The sequence below is a fragment of the Mercenaria mercenaria genome, chromosome 15 (genome assembly GCF_021730395.1).
Source record: "Mercenaria mercenaria strain notata chromosome 15, MADL_Memer_1, whole genome shotgun sequence".
NCBI lineage: Eukaryota > Metazoa > Mollusca > Bivalvia > Venerida > Veneridae > Mercenaria > Mercenaria mercenaria.
The window spans coordinates 55,771,259-55,793,047 of NC_069375.1; positions in this window are offsets into that span (position 1 = coordinate 55,771,259).

A 21,789-nucleotide genomic window follows, 5' to 3' on the forward strand; every position below is an offset into this window, starting at 1 on the left:
TGGTTAATGATGAATACCGATGTTCTATAAACTACAAGCCGAATTGGACAGCGTGATTGGGAAGGAACGAGCTCCCACCTATCCGGACAGAAAGAAATGTCATTACTTATGGGCGTTTGAAATGGAGGTTCACAGATATCTACCCGTTGTTCCAGTTCTGGTACCCTCAGCTTTGTAGAATCTTATCAATTTGCGGATTATGATATTGAAGCACACCACGTAAATTATCAAGCTAATAATTTTTCCATGTACTGTCTCGCAGTGTTGATTTATTTCTGTACCCTTAAGTACAATAGAGAATATATTTTTGTAACATAATTCCTCTTAAGCCGGTGCTAGGTGGGGGCGTGAGGCTTGTTGCACATTTCATTACTTCTTATGAACAGACTCATTCAAATCAAGTTTGCTTTTATGTTGCTTGGATGCGTTCTATGCAGCCAAAGGATCTTTTTACAGATTTTATTTCTTCAACATATAAAGCATAACATAGTGCTAAAGATTAAACTAATTGTACCAATACAAATCCGACCTTTGACTTATTGCAGAATATTTAAGAAATAACAAGGTCCCAAACGTGGTTTATCGTAGAACAACCCGTGTGTTGAGTGCTTATGCGTCAGATATATTGTTTCGCATAAGAACGAAAAATTCGGATTATTCTATGATAAATCACACTTGGGAACTTGTTATTTCGATGATTCTAACACAACATAGTAGTATCAACAATGTAAGAAAGAAGAGGTAACTACTTTTTACGACCGTGCTACACACTTGAATCGTATGACGCCATTGCACGCGAGTGGTTTATTGCAGACTTACCAGAGACAGATTTTGCTCTACATGTATGTAGGTTATTCTCTGGTCGTGTTAGAATTATACATTAAATACATTCACAGTAACATCTACCTCTGTGGTTCAGTCATTTTGTAAATACATAAAAATATATACTTTCACAAAATGCCAGACTTTAAGATAAATATTGATAATTTTGATTAAAAGTCAGTTGCAATTTTCATTTTTTTTTGTTTGAATGTGCTTATATCATCTATATCACCATGTTTAACTTTGGTTTGCAATATTGCAAACGTTTACACCGAGCGAGTATTAAAGTCGCTGACTTCGAACCTGTTGCCCTTCGGTACTGTAGATATAAAACATCACTATGGATGTAAAATTATTTTGTGTAAGGAAGCCATCCAGCTGACTTGGAAGGTCAGTGGTTCTGCCCAGGTGCCAGCTCGTGCCTGAAATATTGTTTTGAGAGGCAAATGGCGTCTTCCTCTACCAACTGAAAGATTGGATATCACTATTTGACTAAAATATTTAATGGTGTGACTGAACAAAAAGTAGAAACACTATCTGACGTTTCATAATAAACATACACAACTATTAAATAATTTTGAGAAGAAAATAGTAGTGTTTTAAAAGAGGCATTTAGTTAAATTAACTTTGTTTACACTTATTGAAGGTTTTAGCAAACATTTGGTATGTTCATCATGATAAAGAAGTTTGGGGAGATCCTTGGACTGTCAGACCTGAGAGGTTTTTGGATGTTCACGGTAAACCTCTTCCACGAGACCATAAACTATGCAAAAGGTAAACTCATCCTACTTATTATATTTTATATACTAATACTTGGGAATTTCACATTGCAATATTCACTCATAAAAACCATTCGCAGTAGTACTATCTATGCATAAAACATATCTGCCGAATATGCAAATTACAGCTAATTGTAAAACATGTTAAGAGTGAATATAATGTTTTGTTAACTGTATGTCATTTTTCAGTGTCTTGTCATTTGGATACGGTCAGCGTCAATGCATTGGAGAGACATTTGCCAAAACGCGTATATTTCTTTACCTGGCTACTTTGTTGCAGCGCTGGACGTTCAAATTTCCTGAAGGCAAGGAAAGGAGTTGCGATCCGAGAACACCAAACTGTTTTGATCTGAAAGGCGTAATTAAGTCGCGTCCATTTGTTTGTATGGCACAAGAACGTTCTAAGCAGTAAGATCATTAACTGTGTGCGAGTTAGGCAGAATTAGAGGACTGCTTTGATGTATATTATTACAATAATACTCTGTATATTGGCTCGATGACAACAGACGGGTCTTTATTTATCTTACTCTCTCTTCTAAAAAAGTTCAGATCAGTAATTAATATTATTAGGACAAGCTATGTGAATTAATAATATATATCACATGAAAGAGAGACAATGGTTTGAATCATATAAGACCCACTTCAGGTTTACGATATAATAATTATCTCGAGTTCTATCATGATAATTAGGAATTAGCATCTATATCATTGGCGACATCTATCATTGTCGACATCTACCAAATATTTGCCAGTTTTATATGCTTTTCTGTTCCTGTCATTTTACGCTATGACGTAATAATTGTGACGTAATAGCACAATAACATACAATTTCAGTCTTCTTTTTTTAATTAATCGGGTCGTGATAGAATAATGAATTATTTCCAATAAAAACAATTTTGTAAAGGCTGTTCAAATGTCATTGACAATTGTATTCAAAATTTAAAAAAAAATATTAAAAGGAAAACTTTATTCTCTTGTTTTGCCGGGGCTGATGTTGTCATTGTTTTCAAACTGGCTGCTTATTAGTATAATAGACACCATGACATACAATTACCCCCCGTACTACCATTTTTTTTATTATAGGGTCGTGATAGATAATTATTTCCAACAAAAAACAATTTTGTAAAGGGCTGTTCAAATGTAATTGACAATTGTATTCAAAATTTAGAAAAAAATATTAAAAGGAAAACTTTATTCTCTTGTTTTGCCGGGGCTGATGTTGTCATTGTTTTCAAACTTGCCGCTTTTTTTAGACCTGCTTTTCATTCGAAAATATTTCTGTATTTTTTAATTTTCTACATTTTATAATGCTTTTTGAAAACAGCAACTGACTCTACATTATTTAGATTCAAATAACTATGTAAAAGAAATAAAGCAGCAATATCTAAACAGTATAGCTAAAAACGATACTACATTAAAGTATACAGTTGACAATATTTTAACACTGCAAAAATTAGACTTTTGTCTGTTATGCCTCTTATATGCTTTGTTACTTTGACCACTCAGTATTTGCAACTTCCATTTATAGGAATTACCCAATAGCGTTTAAAGTGTGAATTGTTTGTCCATACCTGTTTACTGGAACGCATCTGTATATTTTATAAGGACCAGTAATCTGTTTTGACCTCAACATAAGTCTTTTATCTTTAAATATATACAGTATATGCATTACTTGGAAAAACATGTACAATTTAAGAAAGGTTAGAATGTTGCTCCCTTTAGAAATAGTTGGAGAACGAAAACTTCAAAGGCATGAATTCTCAAAAGTTGCAAAATGGAGGAACGTTCCACCTTTTCAGAAGTAGAATTTTATCTTTTTTGTAAAACTCATGTTGTTTAAAGGGAATTATGAAGTATTTAGATTTTGTTTTGAAGTGCTCCAAAAGGGGGAAGTTACCACCTTTTCGTCGTTGGATATATGTCTTATTGTGAAAAAAATGTATTGTTGAAATGTTTCAGAAATGGACCCACCCACTTCTGTAAGTACAGTCTACCGCATTATTTGGAAAAATATGTTTTATTACATTAGAGGAGGAACATTCCTTCTTTAGAAATTAGTGTGGAACAAAGATACGTAGGCTAAATTTTCTCAAGGTTGTATGGCGTCAAACGGAGCGCTAATTTTACTTCTAATCCCGGTTAAAGACTGAATGAAATTACGGCCGCCTGTTACGGTCATAATCTGTACTCAGTCTGTCTTCTATTATGTTTCAAAGAATAGCTATTACAGTAGTACGGCAGTTACTGTAGTGGCTTTCGTGATTGTTCATAGTTCGTCTGTGAAATAAAGATTGCCAAATTATTTAAAGGAAAATTTTCTTTTTTCAGGACCTATGCTGTTAGATATGAAAATCACAATATCAAGACAGAAGATATTAGTTAATTGATATTTTTACAATCACTGGACCGGATCAGTCTGAGTAAATTAATTTTAGTTTAAAAAGTTAACTGGTAATAGTGAGCTGACAAACACTCAACAGGTAAAAACATGGGCGTGGTTCGAGCGTTTTTTTGTTGCATGTACTTGGCTTGAAAAATGCAGTACGTTAGTTTCTATACATTATACTCAGTTCTTAATTATTATAGACTTAAATTATTGTTCAATATGCAAAGTTACTGTTTCCGCCCGAGGTGTTTTTGAGGGTTTATGCATTTCTAACGTACAATGTTGAATATGTGTTGCGGAATTATTTTGTAACATGTTTTGTAACATGGGAGTGAATAAAGAATTTTTCTTTGTAGCTATATATTTAAAATAAAATTACTAACTTTCACGATCATAAAATTAAATTAGAGGATATACCAAATAGTTTTTTTTTTACTATTGTCAAAATTAAATTTTAAATACCTTGCTTCAAATGTAAAATTTCCAATTGTGCAATATTCTAGTTAATTCCCGGCCCTAAAGTGACATGTTACACACATTTTTTCCAATTAGGTAATGTGAGACTTTTTTTTATTTCGTTTTAAAAGAAATGATTTCGTTTAACGAAATAACTTATTTCGTTTAAACGAAATGATTTCGTTTAAACGAAATAATCATTTCGTTTAAACGAAATAACTTATTACTTAATTTTTAATTTTAGACGCAGCATGTACGAAATTAACTTATAATTAATTTGTAATTTTAGACGCAGCTGTACGCTTTGATGCGGTTAATCCATTACTTCAGCAACTTTATCACCAGCTTAACACGGTCAATCTGTAGTATTAGTGGCTTGCAGAAAACTAATGTCGTCAACCGGCTATTCTCCTAATGACTTTAAAAATACAGTTTAGCTATACGAGCGGCGTGACATGGTTGGGTCGGCAGCTATGGGGCTACTTGTATGAAAGGTTACTGCTGTACCTGGGTAATTTTATTAAATTCCGATTAATCTTGGTTCCATTGCATGATAACTTAACTTGCTGCATGTAAATGAATATAGTTATAAAAATGCATTGATTCGAATACGAAATAATCAAGAAATATCGAAAATAGGTGTTAAAATACAGAATTGAATCAATTATGAGATTAATGCTGTTAATACTTATTATCGCATTGTGCGGCTATGTTTCCCTTTGGTCTTGGCCTGCTTGTTATAATAGTTACACACATTATTATACAAAACCCTGTGCTGATATCTTACAAAAACTGTTGCGATATATATCAACACGGAAAAATCTCTATGGAGTTTCATAAGAAAAAAGTGTCCGATTTATATCGCACAGTAAAAACTGTTACGATATTTATCGGAAAACACTTTTTCTCTATTGAGGTCCTATTCAAGGGAGTAATTTTTTTCCTTTCAAGAAAAGATGTTTTTAGCTCCAATTTAACAGTTCACGAGAAAGAATTGTCACATATCACTTACTTTTATAAAGTAAAAGAATAATTAAACTCGTATATTTCAATAAACTATTGTTATTGCAAATTCAGAACTACATGAAATATATGAATTCGGTGATTTCTCAATGTTTCTTTTTCTTTGATTTTTTTTTACAAACCTGTTTTACATATGTCTGGCCAATGAAATGCAAGATTTAAAACCAGTGCAGAATTTTGTTGGGTACTTTGATCTGGGGAACAAATTTTCTAAACAGATGTTTAGTGTTTCTGTCAGCGATGGAGACAGAAAGGAATCAAAATAGTAAAAGATAATAATTATACAAATTTAAATGAAATTATATATTATAATTTTTTAAGATAAAACTTATTGCGATAAAACTGTTATAATATGTAGTGCTCGTGTGTTACCAGGAATATATCAGAGCTTTGGGGTACATTCGGTATTTTTTCTCTTCACTTATCTGTCTCGGCCTACCGGCCTCGACGATATGTGCAGAGAATAATACCCTCGATGTACCCCTAGCTCTGATATATCCTGGTAACCTACACTCTCACAAATACTATATACAATTACTAAGAACAATAATGATATGAATAATATTTCGCGAAGGTTATATGAATGCAAAGAAGACGTACAGGAAATCTGCATAATTCTGTTTTATGAGTGACAAGTCAGTGCTGTAAGACCTCTCCTAGTTGAAAGTCTTAAGGCTATTGGTTTCCTAGGCGTCCGTCCATCGTCAGTTCGTATGATGTTCGTTCAAAAGAAATAGATATACATTTTGACTGAAACCTCGCAAAAGGTTTCATGGATGACCCTGGCTTATAGTAATCGAACTGTTGGTATAATATTGTACATATGTAAATGTATCCTGAATGGACATTGTAACGTTATATGATATACAATATGTAAAAAAATGCAGCGAGTTTCATAGATTTTGTTACATCTTTAAAATAAGGTACATAGCAAAATTTGTTTTTAAGCTCCTAAGGACTTTAACTGGTTTGTCAATGAACTGCTGTACTATTGAGTAGTCGTGTATTCAACTGCTTATCTCGTATTGGTGGATTTATTTACTTTAAAATGGTTGAGTGGCCCTCATACATGTATGTGCTTTAGGTATGGCATATTGTAAATCCTTACTAGAATTATAAATCTAATATGCATTACATCGTAGAAATCTATAGTTTTCATCTCATGCATATAGAGATCGGTGTGAGCATCCTTTTCACTGTTCAATGGTTAGGGCAGGGTGACGGTTTCCAATCGCGAGAAATTTAAGATTTACAGAGCAAATGTTCGTTACGCTGCATTTTGAAAAACATATATTATGATTCTGGCTGTTCCATTTCTTTCTGCTATCACAGATGAGGGCATGCTGGAGTAACAATTAATTGACAGAGCATTGTTACTGTAGGTTGCATATGAAAGCCATATACACGTGTTATCTTTTATCAGCTTTTCACAAACGCATCCGTAAAGACTCGGCGCAGCTAATAACAGAAAATTGGTCATTAACAAGCATGTTTTAATACATGGCTTAATGTCACTTTTGTCTTTGCCCCTCTCTACCATTGTAGGATATATTCTTGAAATGTAGTGTGTTCTACATTTGAGGAGGGTCCACATCGCCATTCGGTTTCATGGTTAGGGCAGGGTGACGGTATCTATCTGGAGAAAAATTAAGATTACAGAGCTATGTTACTAACGCTGCATTGAAAACATATTTATACATATCGTTTCTAATTCCCATTAAGTTACACTGGTACGGAAAAGTCTAATATTTTTCCATACACAGACGCCTGAATTTCATATCGTGTGATGCGTGATGTAATGCTGTGTGTGGTGTTTGTAATATTTTTTTTTATTTTGTTCTTTATTGTCAATCCTTTTTTAGCTATTGAACACAATTTATGATTTTTACATTATATTCATAGTGTAGATGCGTATGTAATAAATAAGGTTATTATCGGTAAATTTGCACTCGTTCTTCAGCGGTAGTATATTGCGCTCCTAGTAGGCGCCCGCAATTATTTCCGCTGAAGAACCTCGTGCATATTTCCAAATAAAAAGCTACTAACCTATAAAAAAAAAATATAGATAATTATGTTAATGGACTGTTCCATTTCTTTCAGCTTTCTCAGATGAGGGCATGACTTTGGAGTAAACAAATTTTATATTGACAGAGCAACTGTTACTGTAGGTCGGCGTATGAAAGCCATATTACATCGTGTTATCTTTTATCAGCTTTTCACAAAATCGACATCCGTATACGACTCGGCGCAGCTAATACAGAAATCGCATTACAAGCATGTTTTAATGTCCGGCTGCTGTCACTTTTCTCTTTGCCCCTCTCTTACCTTGAAGATATATCTTTGAAAAGTATTGTGTGATCTACATTTTGAGGGTACACTGCCGATCCGGTTCACTGGTTAGGGCATGGTGACGGTATCAATCTGGAGAAAATTTAAGATTTACAGAGCTAATGTTACTATACGCTGCATTTGAAAACATATACAGTGCATTCGCGGTGTACGAATCGCAATTTAACGAAAAACCGGTATAATTCGATAAGTGTTGTGGTCCGTGCTTTCCTTCTTATTTCTATGTTTCAAAGTCGCGGTTTTACGAAAATGCAATTTTACGAAATTGTGCTCCTACGAATGTTCTTTTATGCCCTTAATGTCTGTGTTCAACTCGTTTTAGTTGCGGTATTTACGAATACCTGTATCGTTCCATTATAGCGTGAAAATAACGCTTTAGAGTGAAAGTGTCAACGATTCAATTAGTTGGGCGTAAACAGTTATTAAATTGTGTAAACTTAGTAATTAAATTCGAAACCCATACGCTGTGTTAGTGCTTTATTGTTTTTCTTCTCTAACTATCAGATCGGATGGCATCTCAGTCACACTTGTTTCGTATCTATACGTCTTTAAAACAATCACACATAAAACATATAAAATCGATTTTTAAGTCTGATCGTCTGTAAATTGTCGTTTTATTATTCCAAACAATTCCCCAATGAGGTAGCTGAATCGGTATAGGCAATTGCTATTTTTTGTTTTGTGCGTGCAACCAATGTACCATTATGTACATGTGATTTAAAGTGAATGAAAAACAAACAACCGTTTTACATTTCTAGATTCGAATAGATTTTGTAGTAGACCCAGGTGTACATATAAAAGTTGTATTCATGTACATGCACTTCCCCCCCCCCCCCCCCCCGATACCGAAAATAACATGTTTATATATCACGGGTTACATCGTGTAGATTTCAAGGTGATGTGTAGCGAAATTTCCTATGCTGCGCTCGAACGAAAATGCGATATTACGAAAAAAACGGAGGTCCCTTTGGTTTTCGTTGGATCGCGATTGTAATGTTTTGTTACTGGCTGTTTCCATTTCTTTGAGCTTTCACAGATGTGGGCATGACTTGGGAGTTACAAATTAATATTGGACAGAGAATCTGTTACTGTAGAGTGCGTTTGAAAGCCATTATTACACGTTGGGTATTCTTTTATCAGCTTTTCACAAATCGCTTCGTATACGACTCGGCGCAGCTAATACAGATATCGATTTACAATGCATGTTTTAATGTCGGTGCTGTCACTTTTCTCTTGCCCCTTCTACCATTGAAGATATATATCTTTGAAATGTATGTGTGATCTACATTTTCGGTGTACACTCCCGCATCGGTTCACTGGTTAGGGCAAGGGTGACGGTAATCAATCTGGAAGTATTTAAGATTTACAGAGCTAAAGTTACTATCGCTGCATTTGAAAACATATATATTGATACTGGCTGTTCAATATCTTCAGCTTTCACAGATGAGGGCATGACTTTGGAGTAACAAAATTATATTGACAGAGACAACTGTTACTGTAGGTCGCGTATGAAAGCCATATTACACGTGTTAATCTTTTATCAGCTTTTCACAAAACGCATCCGTATACGACTCGGCGCAGCTAACACAGAAATTTCCCACATTACAAGCATGTTTTAATGTCCGGCTGCTGTCATTTTCTCTTGCCCTCTCTACCATTGAAGTTTTATCTTTGAATGTATGTGTGATCTAACACATATTGAGGGGTCACACTGCCGGATTCGGTTCATGGTTAGGCAGGGTGACGGGTATCAATCTGGAGAAAAATTTAAGAATTTACAGAGCTATTGTTACTATACGCTGCATTGATAATCATTTATATATGATACTGGCTGTTCCATTTCTTTCAGCTTTCACAGATGAGGGCATGACTTTGGTGTAACAAATTAATATTGACAGGGCAACTGTTACTGGGTCGCGAATGAAAGCCATATTACAGGGTTTTTATTTTTTATCAGTTTCACAAACGCATCCGTAACGCTCGGCGCAGAAACACGAAATGCATTAAAAGCTGTTTTAATGTCCGGCTGCGTCACTTTTCTCTTTGCCCCCTTACCATTGAAGATTTCTTTAAAATGTATGGTGTGTTCAATTTTTGGGGGGTCCACTCCCGATTCGGTTCAGGTTAGGGCAGGGTGACGGTTCAATTGGAAAAATTTAAGATTTACAGAGCTAATTTACTACACGTGCATTAAAAACATTATATATACTGGCTGTTCCATTTCTTTCACTTTACAAGGGGGCATGACTTTGGAGAAACAAATAATATTGACGAGCAACGTTACTGTAGGTCGCGTATAAAAGCCAATTACAGTGTTAATTTTTATAAGCTTTTCACAAAAGCATCCGATACGCCCGGGCGAGCTAACAAAAGAAATGCATTACAAGCTGTTTTAATGCCCGGTGCTTACTTTTCTTTTGCCCCCTCACCATTAAGATATATCTTTGAAATGTATGGTGTGATTACTTTTTGGGGGGTCACACTCCGATTGGGTTTTCATGGTTAGGCAGGGGAGGGTTTAAAAGCGGGAGAAAATTTAAAGATTTCAGACAATGTTACTATACGCGCATTTGAAAACTTATATGATACTGGCTGTTCCATTTCTTTCAGTTTTCACAGATGGGGGCTGACTTTGGTGTAACAAATAATTATTGACAGGGCAAACTGTTATGTGGCGCGAATAAAAGCCATTTTACAGTTAATCTTTTTCAGTTTTACAAAACGCCCCGAAATTCGACTGGGCGCGCTAACACAGAAATCGCATTACAAGTTTTTTTAATGCCCGCTGCTGTCACTTTTCTTTTTCCCCCTCTCTCCATTAAAGATATACTTTGAATGTATGGTGTGATCTACATTTTGAGGGGTCACACTGCCGTTTTCGTTCACGGTTTGGGAGGGTGACGGATCAATCTGGAGAAAATTTAAGATTTCAGACTAATGTTCTACACGGCTTTTTTGAAACATAATTATAACGGGGCTGTTATTTTTTCGTTTCCAGAGGGGGCATGACTTTGGTAACAAATTAATATTGACAGAGAAACTGTTACTGTAGGTGGTTGAAAGCCATTTCACGTTTTTTAATTTTATAAATTTTCAAAAAACGCACCCGTATACGACTCGGCGCAGCAAACACAAAATCGCATTACAAGCAGTTTTAATGTCCGGCTGCTGCACTTTTCTTTTTTGCCCCCTCTCTCATTGAAGTAATTTTTGAAATTTTTGTGTGATCTACATTTTGGGGGGTCCACTGCCGATTGGGTTTTCACGGGGTTAGGGCGGGTGGGTATCAAGCGGAGAAATTTAAGATTTACAGAGCTAATTTTACTATACGCGCTTTTGAAAACTATTATGATATGGTGTTCCTTTTCTTTCAGTTTAAAAAAATGAGGGCTGATTTTTTGGGTTTTAAAAAAATTTAAATATAAGGGGGAAACTTTTACTGTGGTCGCAATGAAAGCCTATTACAGTGAAAATCTTTTATCAGCTTTTCAAAAACGCTCCGTATACACTGGGGCGAGTAACACAAAAATCGCATTACAAGTTTTTTTAAATGCCCGGCGCTGTCATTTTCTTTTTGCCCCCTCTACATTGAAGTATATTTTTAAAATGTATGGTGTGATCTCTTTTGGGGGGTCACACCCCGATTCGGTTCATGGTTAGGGCAGGGTGAGGGTATCAATTGGAGAAAATTTTAAAGATTTACAAGCTAATTTTTACAACGCTGCATTAAAAAACATATATATGATACTGCTTTTCCTTTTCTTTCAGCTTTCACAATGAGGGAAAGACTTTGGGTAACAAATTAATTTATTGAAGGCACTGTTATGTAGGTCGCGTATAAAAGCCATATTACACGTTTTAATTTTTTATCAGCTTTTCACAAAACGCTCCGAAACCCCGACCGGCGCACCCAAACAAAAAAATCGCTTTTAAAAGCATTTTTTTAATGTCCGGCTGCTGTCATTTTCTTTTGCCCCTCTCTACCATTAAAGAAATTTTTTAAATGTAGGGTTGTCTAATTTTGGGGGTCACACTGCCGATTCTTTTTAGGGTTTGGGCGGGTGAGGGTATAAACTGGAGAAAATTAAGATTTACAAAGCAAATTTACTAACGCTGCATTGAAAAAAATTATATATGGCTGTTCCATTCTTTCATTTCCAAAATTGGGGGCTGATTTTGGGTAAAAAAATTTAATATTAAGGCAAAGTTACTGTAGGTCGCGAATGAAACCCATATTACCGGTTAACTTTTACGCTTTTCACAAAACGATCGTATACACCGGGCAGCTAACACAGAAATCGATTAAAAGATTTTTTAAATGTCCGGTGTCCTTTTTCTCTTTCCCCCCTCCTACCATTGAAATTTTTTTTTGAAATGTAGGGTGTGATCTAATTTGAGGGGGTCCACTGCCGTTTGGGTTTCAGGTTAGGGAGGGTGACGGAATAAAATTTGGAGAAAATTTAAGATTTCAGAGCAAAGTTACTAAAAGCTGCTTTGAAACTATATATGATACTGGCTTTTCCCATTTTTTGCTTTCACGATAGGGCAGACTTTGGGTAAAAAATTTATATTGACAGGGCAACTTTTACTGTGGTGCGATGAAACCCATTTTTCACGTTTAAATCTTTTTTCAGTTTCACAAAACGCATCCGTATACGACTGGGCGCAGCTAAACACAAAAAACGCATTACAAGCTGTTTTATTGTCGGTGCTGTCTTTTTTTCCCTTTGCCCCCTCTCCCTTGAAGATAATCTTTAAAAATGTTGGTGTGATTAATTTTGGGGGGTCACACTGCCGATTGGGTTCATGGTTAGGCAGGGTGCGGATCAACTGGAAAAAAATTTAAGATTTACAGAGCTAATGTACAACGCGCTTTTGGAAAAAAATTTATATGTACGGGCTTTTCCATTTTTTCGCTTTCACGATGAGGGCATGATTTTGGGAAACAAATTAATTTGCAGGGGCAACTTTTATGTAGGTCCAAGAAAACCCTTTTCATGTAATTTTTTATCGCTTTTCACAAAAGCTTTTTTCCCCGTATACGACTCGGCGCCTAAACAGAAATGCATTAAAAGCATTTTTTAAAATGCCCGGGCTGGTCACTTTTCTTTCCCCCTCTCTCCCATTAAAGATATATTTTTGAATGTATGGGTACTACTTTTTGGGGGGGTCACACTGCCGATTGGGTTCATGGTTGGGGCAGGGGACTATAAAATTTGGAAAAAAATTTTAAAATTTACAAGCTATGTTATAACCTGCTTTGAAAAATATATAGTACGGTTTTCCCCATTTTTTTCAGCTTTCAAAGATGGGGGTATTTGGGTAACAAAATTAATATTGACGGAAAAAGTTACTGTAGGTCGCGTAGAAAGCCATTTACACGTGTTAAAATCTTTATAGCTTTTCACAAAAGCCCCGTATAGACTCGGCGCAGCTAAAAAGAAATCGATTCAAGCATTTTTTAATGTCGGCTGCTGCCCTTTTTTTCCCTCTTTGCCCCTTTCCATTAAAGATATATTTTAATTGTAGGGTGTGTTTAAAATTTTTGAGGGGTCACACCCCGTTTCGTTCCTGGTTGGGGCAGGGTGAGGGTATCAACTGGAAAAATTTTAAAGATTTCAGATAATGTTACAACCTGCATTTGAAAACATATTTATGTACTGGTGTTCCATTTTTTTTCAGCTTTCACAGATGGGGGCATGATTTGGGTAACAATTAATTTTGACAGGGAAACTGTTACTGTAGGCGCGATGAAACCCCAATTCAGTGTTAATTTTTTATCAGTTTTTCACAAAACGCATCCGTTACGATCGGCGCAGCTAACAGAAATCGCATTAAAAGCATGTTTTTAATGTCCGGGCCTTTTCCATTTTCTTTGCCCCTCTCTACCTTTGAAGATATATTTTTGAAAGTATGTGTATCACATTTGGGGGGTCCATGCCGATTGGGTTCACTGGTTAGGGGGGGGTGACGGTATCAATCTGGAGAAAATTTAAATTTAAAGAGCTAATTTTACTACACGTTTGTTTTTTGAAACATATTAGAAATGGTGTTCCATTTTTTTCATTTTTCCCAAAAGGGGGCTTGCCCTTTGGGAGTAACAAATTAATTTTGACAGGCAATTTTTACTGTAGTGGGTATGAAAGCCATATTACACGTGTTAATCTTTTTTCAGCTTTTCACAAAACGCATCCGTATACGACTCGGCGCAGCTAACACGAAACGCATACAAGCGTTTTAATGCCCGGTGCTGTCATTTTTTCTCTTTCCCCCTCTCTCCATTGAAAATTTTTTAAAAAAGTATGGTGTGTTTACTTTTGGGGGTCACACTCCATTGGGTTCAGGTTAGGGCGGGGTGCGGTATCAACTGGAGAAAATTTTAAAGATTTACAAGTAATGTTACAAAACCTGCATTTGAAAAAAATAATATATACGGGCTGTTCCATTTCTTTCAGCTTTCACAGATGAGGGCATGACTTTGGTGTAAAAAATTAATATTGACGGGAAACTGTTACGGGGGTCGCGAATGAAACCCTTTACAGTGTTAATCTTTTATCAGCTTTTCACAAAACGATCGATACGACTGGGCGCAGTAACAAAAAAATCGCATTAAAAGCTTTTTTTTAATGCCCGGCTGCTGTCACTTTTCTCTTTGCCCCTCTTACATTGAAGATATATCTTTAAAAATGTAGGTGTGTTAATTTTGGGGGGTCACACTCCCCGATTCGGTCACGGGTTTAGGGCGGGGTGGGGTATCAATCGGGAAAAAAATTTAAGATTTACAGAGCTAATGTTATCACGCTGATTTAAAACATTATATGTACTGGGTTTCTTTTCTTTCAGCTTTCCGATGAGGGCATGTTTTGGGTAAAAAAAATTAATATTGACAGAGCAACTGTTACTGTAGGTCGCGAAATGAAAGCCTTTTACAGTGTTAATCTTTTTCAATTTTCACAAAACGCTCCGTATACGATCGGCCAGCTAACACAGAAATGCTTACAAGATTTTTTAATGTCCGGCTGTGTCATTTTCCTTTCCCCCTCTCTCCATTGAAGAATATCTTTGAAATGTATGGTGTGACTACTTTTTGAGGGGTAAACACTCCCGATTCGGTTCACGGGTTACGGGGTGACGGTACAAGCGGGGAAAAAATTTTAAAGATTTACAGAGCAAAAGTTCCCTTCGCTGATTTGAAACATATATATGATATGGCTGTTCCATTTTTTTCAGCTTTCACAGATGGGGGCATGACTTGGTGTAAAAATTAATTTGACAGGGCAATTTATGTGGGTCGCAAATGAAAGCCATTTTACACGTTTTTTTTTTATCACTTTTACAAAACGCTCCGTATACGAGGGCGCAGCTAACACAAAAATCGCATTACAAGCATGTTTTAAGCCCGGGGCTCGTGTGTAACTGCTTAGTCGGTAGCGATGCTCTGTTTATTCAGTAAGGATGCACCGATTACTAAAGAAACATTTCGATTTTACCAGGAATTCGAAAAAGAAATAACATGTTTGATGGGAGGAATATGCACAATTTTTTTTCAAGAAAAGAATGTCTTTGAAATTCAAGACTGTGCATATACATCATGAGTATATGATTTATTGAAAATATGTGAAATCGGACACTGCAAAAAACTACTTCGGTCTTACATAGTTTATCCTTGACAAGAGTTATCGTTATTTGTGCCATACATTATGGTGTTTCTTTTGTGTGGTTGACCATTTCTCAGAAGTTTCTTTCAGTACTCTTTCTTTTGTAAAAAGGTAAGAGCGACCACCACTCCGGTCTTACCTAACGTATTATTAACAAGAGTTATTGTTATTCGTACCTTAAATTATGGTGTTTCTTATTTGTGGTGGAACATTTCTCAGAAGTTTCTTTCAGTACTGTTTTTTTTTTTTGCAAAAAGATATTAAGAGCGACAACTACTCCGGTCTCATATAGTGTATTATTAACAAGAGTTATCGTTATTCGTACCTTAAATTATAGTGTTTCTTTTTAGTTATGGAGTATTTCTCAGCAGTTTCTTTCAGTACTGTTTGTTTTGTTAAAGATACAAGCGACAACTACTCAGGTCTTACAAGGTGTATTATTAACAAGAGTTATCGTTATTCGTACCTTAAATTATAGTGTTTCTTTTTAGTTATGGAGCATTTCTCAGCAGTTTCTTTCAGTACTGTTTGTTGTAAAAAAATACTAGTAAGAGCGACAATTACTCCGGTCTTACAAGGTGTATTATTAACAAGAGTTATCGTTATTCGCACCTTAAATTACATTGCTTCTTTTAAGTTATGGAACATTCCTCAGAAGTATCTTTCAGTACTGTTTGTTGTAAAGAAAATACTAGTAAGAGCGACAATTACTCCGGTCTTACACAGTGTATTATTATCAAGAGTTATCGTTATTCGTACCTTAGATCACGTTGCTTCTTTTTAGTTATGGAGCATTTCTCAGCAGTTTCATTCAATATTGTTTGTTGTTAAAAAATACTAGTAATAGCGACAATTATTCCGGTCTTACAAGGTGTATTATAAACAAGAGTTATCGTTATTCGTACCTTAAATTATAGTGTATTTTCTTTTTTTTTTTTTTTTTTTTTTTTTATTTTTGTTATGGAACATTTCTTTGCAGTTTCTTTCAATACTGTTTGTTTTAAAAAAAGAATACTAGTAAGAGCGATAATTACTCCGGTCTTACAATGTGTATTATTAACTAGAGTTATCGCTGTTAGTACTTTAAATTATAGTGCTTCTTTCTTGTTCTGGAACATTTGCCAGCAGTTTCTTTCAATACTGTTTGTTATAAAAAATACTTAGTCTAGTAAGAGCGACAATTACTCCGGTCTTACATAGTGTTTTATTATCAAGTGTTATCGTTGTTCGTACCTTAAATCACATTGCGTCTTTTCAGTTATGGAGCATTTCTCAGAAGTTTCATTCAGTACTGTTTGTGGTAAAGAAAATACCAGTAAGAGCGACAATTACTCTGGTCTTACAAGGTGTATTATAAACAAGAGTTATCGTTATTCGCACCTTAAATCACATTGCTTCTTTTAAGTTATGGAGCATTCCTCAGAAGTATCTTTCAGTACTGTTTGTTGTAAAGAAAATACTAGTAAGAGCGACAATTACTCCAGTCTTACACAGTGTATTATTATCAAGAGTTATCGTAATTCGTACCTTAGATCACATTGCTTCTTTTTAGTTATAGAGCATTTCTCAGCAGTTTCATTCAGCATTGTTTGTTGTTAAAAAATACTAGTAAGAGCGACAATTACTCCGGTCTTACAAGGTGTATTATAAACAAGAGTTATCGTTATTCGTACCTTAAATTATAGTGTTTTTTTTTTTCTTGTTATGGAACATTTCTCAGCAGTTTCTTTCAATACTGTTTGTTTTAAAAAATGACTACTAGTTAGAGCGATAATTACTCCGGTCTTACAATGTGTATTATTAACAAGAGTTATCGTTGTTAGTACTTTAAATTATAGTATTTCTTTCTTGTTCTGGAACATTTGTCAGCAGTTTCTCTCAGTACTGTTTGTTGTAAAAAATACTAGTAAGAGCGACAATTACTCCGGTCTTACATAGCGTTTTATTATCAAGTGTTATCGTTATTCGTACCTTAAATCACATTGCTTCTTTTCAGTTATGGAGCATTTCTCAGCAGTTTCATTCAGTACTGTTTGTTGTAAAGAAAATACTAGTAAGAGCGACAATTACTACTGTCTTACAAGGTGTATTATAAACAAGAGTTATCGTTATTCGCACCTTAAATCACATTGTTTCTTTTAAGTTATGGAGCATTCCTCAGAAGTATCTTTCAGTACTGTTTGTTGTAAAGAAAATACTAGTAAGAGTGACAATTACTCCAGTCTTACACAGTGTATTATTATCAAGAGTTATCGTTATTCGTACCTTAGATCACATTGCTTCTTTTTAGTTATGGAGCATTTCTCAGCAGTTTCATTCAGTATTGTTTGTTGTTAAAAAATACTAGTAAGAGCGATAATTACTCCGGTCTTACAAGGTGTATTATAAACAAGAGTTATCGTTATTCGTACCTTAAATTATAGCCTTTTTTTTTTGTTTTTTGTTATGGAACATTTCTCAGCAGATTCTTTCAATACTGTTTGTTTTAAAAAAAAGAATACTAGTAAGAGCGATAATTACTCCGCTCTTACAATGTGTTTTATTAACAAGAGTTATCGTTATTAGTACCTTAAATTTTAGGTATGAAGGTATTAAATGCTTCCGCTACTATTTTCTATATAAAATTAACAACTTATAACATATTTTTATCAAGATTTCTAGCCTTTCACTTCCTGCGAGACTACCCTTGTCTTGAAGGTCTGTCTTTAGGCAATCAAAATATACCAAAAAAATATGGGGTTGACCATAATGCAGTGAAACCATGTTCACGTGACTGAGACACGTGATGAAAACGCTAATATTGCGTTGGTAGACATCAGGAAATACCTACTTTCACTTTCATTTTACAAGGCAGCTTCAAATCAATTTTTGAAGCATATAACGTAGCTTAAAATCATATGCGGATATTCCTTTTTACAATCAAGCATAAATAAAGCTTATATCTGGCATGAAAATGGCCTTTACTAGGCGGGAAAATTGCACTATATATTGATATGGACTACATTCGAGTGGACCACGGAGGCATATCCGGCTAATTGCCCCCTTCATGCCTATAGTGCTTCTTTCTTGTTATGGAACATTTGTCAGCAGTTTCTTTCAATACTGTTTGTTGTGAAATACTAGTAAGAGCGACAATTACTCCGGTCTTACATATTGTTTTATTATCAAGTGTTATCGTTATTCGTACCTTAAATCACATTGCTTCTTTTTAGTTATGGAGCATTTCTCAGCAGTTTCATTCAGTACTGTTTGTTGTAAAGAAAATACTAGTAAGAGCGACAAATACTCCGGTCTTACAAGGTGTATTATAAACAAGAGTTATCGTTATTCGCACCTTAAATCACATTGCTTCTTTTAAGTTATGGAGCATTCCTCAGAAGTATCTTTCAGTACTGTTTGTTGTAAAGAAAATTCTAGTAAGAGCGACAATTACTCCGGTCTTACACAGTGTATTATTATCAAGAGTTATCGTTATTCGTACCTTAGAGGGATAAGGTCAGTAATTCGGTCGAAAAATGTGCTTCCGTGGTGTAGTCGAAAGAAGTCCATAATAAATAGATCCTAATTTTTCCATTTTTGGCGCAAATTCGTGTAGAACGAGTGCTTTAATCACCATTTTTCACTACTAGAATACATTCTGCATGAAATGAGACGGTTTCCATGTTCATACATCCCACATGGCAAGTTTTGCAGATCGAAACCGGAAGTAGGTGTTTATTGCGCGGACGAGAGAAAATATGCGCCATTTTTAGGGTAGCAGACCACAACTGACTGGCATTTCACTAGGAACTACATAACCCCCTATTTTCTTTTCATTTTTTCGTTAATTTGTGATAGAACTTTCATGAAAAATAGGTGTAGGAAAAAGTGATGTTCTCTAAAGATACGTAAAGACGATCTGAAGTTGTCGTTTTTTATATGAAACAAAGAAGGATTTGAATTACTGACCTTTAACCTAGATCACATTGCTTCTTTTTAGTTATGGAGCATTTCTCAGCAGTTTCATTCAGTATTGTTTGTTGTTAAAAAAATACTAGTAAGAGCGACAATTACTCCGGTCTTACAAGGAGTATTATAAACAAGAGTTATCGTTATTCGTACCTTAAATTATAGTGTATTTTTTTTTTGTTATGGAACATTTCTCAGCAGTTTCTTTCAATACTGTTTGTTTTAAAAAAAGGCTACTAGTAAGAAATATAATTACTCCGGTTTTACAATGTGTATTATTAACAAGAGTTATCGTTATTAGTACCTTAAATTATAGTGTTTCTTTCTTGTTATGGAACATTTGTCAGCAGTTTCTTTCAATACTGTTTCTACGTACAACATGTGCCATTTTGAAGTACTTTTGCAATGATTGCATTTAAATTTTTATAAATTGTACAGACCTTATTAGGGCAGTCGGTTTCGAATGAAATATACAAAGTTTTGCTTCAAACGGAAGGTAATCCGTCCAATTAGCCCATTAGGGAGGGTGCAGATATAAAGACACTGTGTCTGAAATCATTCGTCCTCCACCTCTGATTCATTTTGAGAAGCCGGCAGTTACTTGCGGAGAACAGGTTTGTACAGCGTCCAGGAACACTAGTCAGGTTAACTGCCCGCCATTACATAACTGAATTACTGCTGAAAAAAAAATGGGGTTAAACTAAACGGACAAATGAAATTGATGGTTATTACTCATTAGAATATGAATGGAGGTACAGACTTCTGTTTGTAAAATAAAAGGAAGACAAAATGAAAATATTGTTGGCTCAACCTTTTGAGGTTGTCCGTGGACAATAGTGGTAATGCATGCTACCGTTCTCGCCCTCTATCTCCATGCAAATCGGCGAATGGTCCCCACTTAAATAATGAAATAGCCCTGAACTAGAAAACAACAGGAAGAACTAAACAAACTAGATGTTAGCGGGGGAACGATATGGAGCCAGTAACAGAAAATGTCAAGGGCAAAATTCAAAAGAATTTTAAGACACCTTATCTGAAGGGGGAACGATAGCTAAAGCAATTAAATTCAGAGTATTAGAACCATCTAAGCTAAAACAATCTAAACAGTTCATCAAGGCGCCTTTATGAACTTCGATAAATAACTAATATTTGTAACATAGCAGACTTCTCTGCAAGATCATGCAGATATATTAAATAACCTAAAAAAAACATATTCACGTAGATGTTGTCCTAGGAGAACGTTTCTTCTAAAATATCATTTTAATCTACATAATACCATTATTATGAGTAAGAAAAAGAAAAACATGAAATCAGTTGTAATTTATGTTTATTCAGAATACGAATGTGCAGCGAAAAACAGTAATTCGTGTGATAATTCTATTCTCCTTAGGAAAAGCTAAATTTGAATGGTATTTCAAATTTTCGTTCGTATTGCAACATTCAAGATAGCATACAAAGTGGTATGTTAAATTAGAAATTTTATCTTCCGTCATCCTCTAAAAAAACACGTATCATAATATTATTCATAAATAGGCTATATGCAACCAATTCAAGTAAAACCTCTGTCTATAGACCCGCGAGACTAGGTTGTCAGAAAAACAATTGTCAACCGAAATACCTAAATCCTTTGCTTCAAAGTATTTGCAGTTTTTCGAGTAATGGTTTCAGGCTCGAAGCCTAATTAATTTATAACTTCACGCTCAAAACATTTGATTTAATGAAAAATGTATCAGAATGCGTATTTTTAAGAAATAATCGAATCATCAATGGCTTGGGTTTATAACAAGTAAAACAAACTAGCACTGAAATACTGAGTCTTGTTATAAATGAATGAGGTATTATAGTAATATTAGGAATAGCGCGTCATGTCTGTACAATTGTACATTGACAGTAAAATCGGGATCAAGGATCTGCATAAGGAGGTTTTGAAGAAATAACGATTCTAATTACATCTTTACTAGGGATGGCAACGAATAGCACTTTTTTTCTGTATTCGAATATTCGATCAACTTTCCGAACGATTATTTGAATATCCGGTCATCAATTGATCACTAAAACGGTTTAAACTCAACTCAACTTACGTTACACCGGAATGATTTAGCTATTGACGACTTAAGACTGACTAATCGTTCCCGTCACTAGTTCATCTTTCGTAATATAACATATTTGTAGTCTACCTTTATTTAGATATAATTCATGAGTTTTAATTCTTACAATGAGGTAGCCCTACGTACATGTATGTAAGGTTCGCTTCACAGTTAGCTTGTTTTTCTACACCTTTTTGGAGTTTTCTTCACTCAGATACACCTGTGGTCGTCTTTGATTGAAATCCGAGTCATTAGATTAGATGACGTTCGATTTTTTTCTT